Here is a 6,670-nt window from a genome sequence, read left to right on the forward strand (position 1 = left end):
ACATCTCATCCCCTTTACAATCCTCCTATTCAGGGATATACAATAAGTATTTGTATGGTAAAGGCAACTCACACTTTGAGCAGCTGAAACACTTAGGACTTACATGTATAATCTAAACCAGCCAGGCTCCGATTTACATGAGGGCGTCTCACCCTAAGTCACTTGTGGCTGTGGAGTGAGAAAGAACACCCCTCACTCCCATACCATGTCCTAATTGTGCTGAGCTATTTATTTAGCTTCCCCAAAGCACCAAGCTTTTTTCTGTCCTCCCAGCTTTCTTTCCATATGCTTTTCCTTCTGTCTGGAAGGCTTTCCTTCTCCTCTCCTCATTTACCTAGCTAACACCAGCTGGTTGTCCAGATCTCCGCTTAGAAGCTGCTCCCTCCGGGAAGTCTTCCATGAGCATCCCATTCCAGTCTGCATTAAGAGATTCGGGAACACCCTGTATTTCTCATAGGACATAGCTCACTTTGTTGTAATTATCTCTCTCTCTCTCTCTTTTTTTGTAATTGTCTTTTGAGTTGTCTGTGAATGATGTGAGGGCAGAGTTTGGGTCTTGTTCACTGTTGTTATCTCTGGCACATAGCACAAAGCCAAGCATTCTGTAGCTCAATAAAATTCAAATGAATGAAGAAATGTTGAGTGGACAATAGTGGGGAAGCCACCAAAGTCCCAGATGCCAGGTAAGAAACCCTGGGCTCTTAGAGCTGGGGTGGAAGCATTCAATGAGGGGAAAAAACCTGGGCTCCTGTAGGCCCCATCAAGGAGTGTGCCATGACAAGACAAACTGGCTGCCCATGAGAAGGATGGAATAGCAAAGGAAACTGGTCCCCAGCTGCCTCGCTGCAGGGAATGTTTGTCAATGTGACATTCATAGAAGCCCTGCACATGTGCAGCAGAGGGGAGAGCAGACTCAGCCAGACAGAAGGAACCTCAGTTACTGTGCACGTGTTAATCCAGAGGGATGTGTGGTTTACAAGTTTCTTAGCTCTCTGTTCATTTGTTTTTGTTTTATTATTATTTAAATATATATTTTTAAATATATATTTTTATTAATTTCAGAGAGGAAGGAAGAGGGAGGGAGAGAGAAACATCAGTGATGAGAGAGAATCATTGATTGGTTGCTTCCTGCACACCCCTTATTGGGATCAAGCCCACAACCCAGGCATGTGCCCTTGATTGGAATTGAACCTGGGACCCTTCAGTCCGCAGGCCGACGCTCTATCCACTGAGCCAAACCAGCTAAGGCTGTTTGTTTTTAAACTTTTAAAAATCTCCAGATATTTCCCATGTTTGTTTGCTTTTTGTTTTTTTAGTCCTCACTGGAGGATATTTCTTCCATTGATTTTAAAAAGAGTAGAAGGGAGTGGGGAGGGGGAGAGAGGAGAGAGAGAATCATTGATGTGAGAGAACCATATCAATTGGTTGCCTTCCACACGCACCCCAACCGGGGCTGGGAACCTGCAACCTAGGTACATGCCCTTGAGCAGAATCGAACCTGGGACCCTTCAGTTTACGGACTGACACTCTAACCATTGAGCCATGCCAGCCAGGGTACCATCTATATATATTTTTTTACCTTTAAGAAATGTGTTTATTTTTAAGGTGACATTGCCAAATTACATTAACACAGTTCATTAAAAATCTGCTTAGTACAAAACTGCTTTGAGTCCAAAAACATTAGGATTCTATTCAAGTCTCCTTTTTCTTTTTTTTTTCTTTTTTTAAAAATATATTTTATTGATTTTTTACAGAGAGGAAGAGAGAGGGATAGAGAGTTAGAAACCTCGATGAGAGAGAAACATTGATCAGCTGCCTCTTGCACACCCCCTACTGGGGATGTGCCCGCTACCAAGGTACATGCCCTTGACCGGAATTGAACCTGGGACCCTTGAGTCCGCAGGCCAATGCTCTATCCACTGAGCCAAACCGGTTTCGGCTCAAGTCTCCTTTTTCAAAAAAACATTATTAGCATTGTTATTTTTCCACACCCCTTTAAGCCTTTGCTTATGTTTCTGGTTTACTCTGCTATAAAGCAGGCTTCCAAGGTATGTGACAGAGTGGGAAATGTTTAAGGAATTTGGGGCTTACAAAATAAAACTTGGTGAACTTAAGGAACCCATTTGTCCTTTTCTACCTCAGTTCCCTTTTTGTGGAGCCAGAGTAGCTCTTCTTTAAGTACTAGGCAATAAAATCAACAGGTGTTGTTAAAGCACCTATTATGTGCCAACACCAAGAGCGGTAAAGAAAGTGATTGGTCCCAGTGCGGGAGTGGGGTTGTGGTTCACACACCTTTGAGAATGAACTGCACTGTCCTATATGGCAGCCACTAGCCACATTTGGCTATTAAAGTCAAAATTAATTGATTACAAATAATAGTGCAGTTCCTCAATTGCAGGAGCCACAGTTTGAGTGTTTAATGGCCATAGGCAGCAAATGGCTATCATATAGAATTCAGATACAGAATGTTTCCATCATTACCCAACGTTCTATTGGTAGCACTACCTGGATATTCTCCCAGAATAAAGGCTTTTCTGCTCACAGGCAATATTTTGGATCCAACTTGTACAACTTTGCAAGGTTGGGGTGAGGACTGGCTGTTTAGGCAGCAGTTCACTGATCCTTGAACCCACGAATCCAAGAAAAGGAAGTCCTGATACAACAAGCTATATTCCATCTCAGAATGTAGCAAGTTGGCCAAAATCGAGCAATGAGCTGCTACAAACTCAGTACCCTCACTGCTTTACATGCACCTCATATAAAACCAGGTCCTTGTGTTACTACCAGTCTGGCCACATTAAAAAAACAGTTCAGCCCTAGCTGGTTTGGCTCAGTGGATAGGGCGTCGGCCTACGGACTGAAGCAAGCATGTCAAACTCGCAGAATGCGGCCCACAACAAATGTTTTTGCGGCCCAGCCAATATAACGGTATGTAAGAAACGTCTTAATAAAAATTTCATAACTTAAATTTTACAATATCCTGTTATACATAATTATTAATAACGAACTACAATGTTCACTAATGACTGATGACTATAATCGTGTTGCATTCATTTCCCTTACCTGCCTTATGTGCAGGCGCACCACTTCTCTCCACTCATACTAGCAGCAAATATTTTAGCAGCTGATGCCACATCATTAGTCTTGGACTGACTTGTTTGGTGTGCACAACAGGAAATATTTTGCTTCCCGAGAATAAGAAAAATAGGTTTATTTGCATTAGGCTTATTAATTTGTGTAGTTATTCAGTGTCTGGTAAGTTAATGTTCAAGAAAAAAAGATTAATTTTTATTAAAATGTTCTATGGTTTTGCCCTGACTGGTTTGGCTCAGTGGATAGAGCGTCGGCCTGCGGACTGAGGGGTCCCGGGTTCGATTCCAGTCAAGGGCATGTACCTTGGTTGCAGGCACATCCCCAGTGGGAGGTGTGCGGGAGGCAGCTGATCAATGTTTCTCTCTCATCGATGTTTCTAGCTCTCTATCCCTCTCCCTTCCTCTCTGTAAAAAATCAATAAAATAGCCGAAACCGGTTTGGCTCAGTGGATAGAGCGTCGGTCTGCGGACTGGAGGGTCCCGGGTACAATTCCGGTCAAGGGCATGTACATTGGTTGCGGGCACATCCCCCGGTGGGGCATGTGCAGGAGGCAGCTGGTCGATGTCTCTCTCTCATCGATGTTTCTGGTTCTCTATCCCTCTCCCTTCCTCTCTGTGAAAAATCAATAAAATATATTTTAAAAAGTGAAAGAAGATAATATGAAGAGAAGAAAGTTATATAACTAAAATTATTTTAAAAATCAATAAAATATATTTAAAAAATAAAAAAATAAAATGTTCTATGGTTTTATGTTAATGATTACTCATTTATTTCAGCCCTTTGTATTCAGCATGCCTCTATCGAAATAAACCTACGTTTATGAAAATTGGAGCTTTTGTTTTTTTTGTGGCCCACGGTGATGGGGAAAATGAGACATTTTGGGAGGGCTAGCAATCTGAATCTAGTCACTGCCCCTTTAATTATCTGGTCCTGTAAGACCTGTTTACCCAGAATACTCCTCCCACTTTAGAGAGGCCGTGAGCCATCCCAGAGGAGTTGTCAGTGCTGGCGCCAGGCCAGGCCTCGAGTTGTGGTTTCGAGGCCCCAACAACTGGGGCTTTTTGCAAAGCCCTCGACAGGTCGGAAGTATATTCCATACTTGGGAGACAAAGAGACAGAGAGAATGTAAAAAGGGAAAGCCTCCTCCATGTTGGGACTCAGGATTTGAGAGAAACAGTCTCCCCTGAGTCCTGTACCGGTCCATGTGAAATGCCTGGAAATAAATGGCTTTTTCCTGTGCCTCCGGTACTTCTGCGTATTTTTTCGGTTGCCTGGTAAATTCTGTAACAACAGAAACTTAAACCTTGTTTATTTGGCCCGTGTTAGCCTTTGAGTTTGACATGCTTGGACTGAAGGGTTTCAGGTTCGATTCCGGTCAAGGGCACATGCCCCGGTTGCGGGCTCCATCCCCAGTAGGGGGCGTGCAGGAGGCAGCCGATTAATGATTCTCTCATCATTGATCTTTCTCTCTCCCTCTCCCTCTCCCTCTCCCTTCATCTCTGAATGCAATACAAATATATTTTAAAAAACAAATAAAACAGTTCAATCTCCAAAAATAAGTTGAAAAACAGTATTAAAGCTTTTCTGCGGTCTCATAAAACACCAAAGGGGAATGATGTTCACAACACACTCTAACTCTTCTTGCATTATCTTTCCGATTTCTCTCCTCTCATCCTCCCACACATGGCACTTGCTTCCGTAACGCTCTCTGTACCCCCATTCCAAATTCTCTCCAAACCGCCTGGCTCCGCTGCTGCTCCCCTGCCCGCCCTGATGGCAAGTTCTTTATTAGGCAGCTCTGCAGAGAGGTTTTATTTTATCCCACCGCACAAATTTGGTGGCAGAGAACGGCAGAGAGCGCTCCCACGGAGCTGTGCCCGGGACCACATTCCACAGCGGCCCGCCCACAGACCTCCCTGCCAGCCTGGACTAGTTCGAGATGACTCATCGTCCCGCTGAGGTCCACTCCCCATCGTCCTCTCCTGCCCACTGCTCCCAAGGGTCAGGGTCATGACTGAGCCTGACAGAGAAAAAATTGTTTGGCTGGGATGTCAGAGGAGACTGATGTCATAGGGAAAGGAAGAAAACCTGATGGGCAGGTTCAGAGAATGTTTTATCTCCACTGTTAATTGTTTTATTTTTTTTATAGGGCACTGCCCAACACCGCACTAGGGAGTAAATGGCTTGCTGTGGGAAATGCATAAATTCTTAACAGTCTGCCAAGATCAAAGGCTTCTTTTTCATCTGAAGACAAGCCCAAGCCCACTGGTCCCATTTTTTTTTTTTTTTTTTTTTAATCCTCACCTGAGGAAATGCTTAGAGAGAGGAAGGGCGAGAGGAGAGAGGGAGAAACATCGATGTGAGACTGTTGCCTTCCGCATGCTCCCTGACCAGGGATCAAACTAGCAACCCAGGCAGTTGCCCTGACTGGGAATTGAACCAGCAACCCTTCAGTGCCTGGGACGACACTCAACCAACTGAGCCACCTGGCCAGGCCCATCGGTACCATTCTTATCATATCAGGAATGACTAATTTTATTGAACTCCCTTATATACATTTGTTTTTCATTTTACTTATTGATTTTAGGGTGGGGAGAGAGAGAGATAGATTTGTTGTTCCACATATTTATGCATTCATTGGTTGATTCTTGTATGTGCCCTGACCAGGGATCAAGCCCACAACCTTGGTATATCCGGAGGATGCTCTACCCAACGGAGCTACCCGGCCAGGGTTGAACTCCCTCATATTTTAAGAGAAACCTTATCCCTGCAGGAAGGACAGTCCTATCCCATTTTTCTGACTCCAATGTCCATTCATCATCATTAGGTCATGCACCTGGAATTCTGTTTTCAGTGGAGAGGGCACATAGATCCTAGAGTCATTGCACTTCTTATCCTTCCTTCTTCTTTTTTCCCTTCCTTCTTCTGTCCTCTACACACATCTGAACTCATCATCACCAGTCCCCTGCACATCATTTCCATCTGCTTTATTCCCCATCTCAGAATGCTACCACTTCCTAACAAGGTCCCCACGACAGGAACCTGGGAATCAACCTGGACTCCTTCCTCAGCCCTCATGTCCAATCTATGTTCAAGTCCTATGACTTAATTTCCTTGAGAAATCTAATCTCTATATCTTATCACCTTAAATCGGGTCACTGGCATCTCTTCCTTGGGTAATTGCAGTGGCCTCTTAGCTAGTCTCCTGGTACCTCCTCCCATGCTACTTTCCCATGTAACCTGCTAGTCAATGGGCCATCTGGGGCTATCCCTTTTCTTACCTATACTCACCTTTTAGGCTAATCAGAACACACTATATATATTCCCAGAACAATAAGAATCCAACTTCAAAATTATTAATGGATAATGTAGTTATATATACATATACATATATATACTTAAATTTATTTCGGGGGGGAGGGGTAAGGGGAGGGAGAGAGGGAGAGATAAAATGTCAATAATGAGAGAGAATCATCAATTAGCTGCCCTTGGCCTGCCCTCCATCGTGGACCTCCTAGTTTATATGTCGATGCTCAACCACCGAGCTACATCTTAGCTTTTAACAAAGGAATCTATA

This window comes from Cnephaeus nilssonii (genome assembly GCF_951640355.1).
Source record: "Cnephaeus nilssonii genome assembly, chromosome: 22".
Classification (NCBI taxonomy): Eukaryota; Metazoa; Chordata; class Mammalia; order Chiroptera; family Vespertilionidae; genus Cnephaeus; species Cnephaeus nilssonii.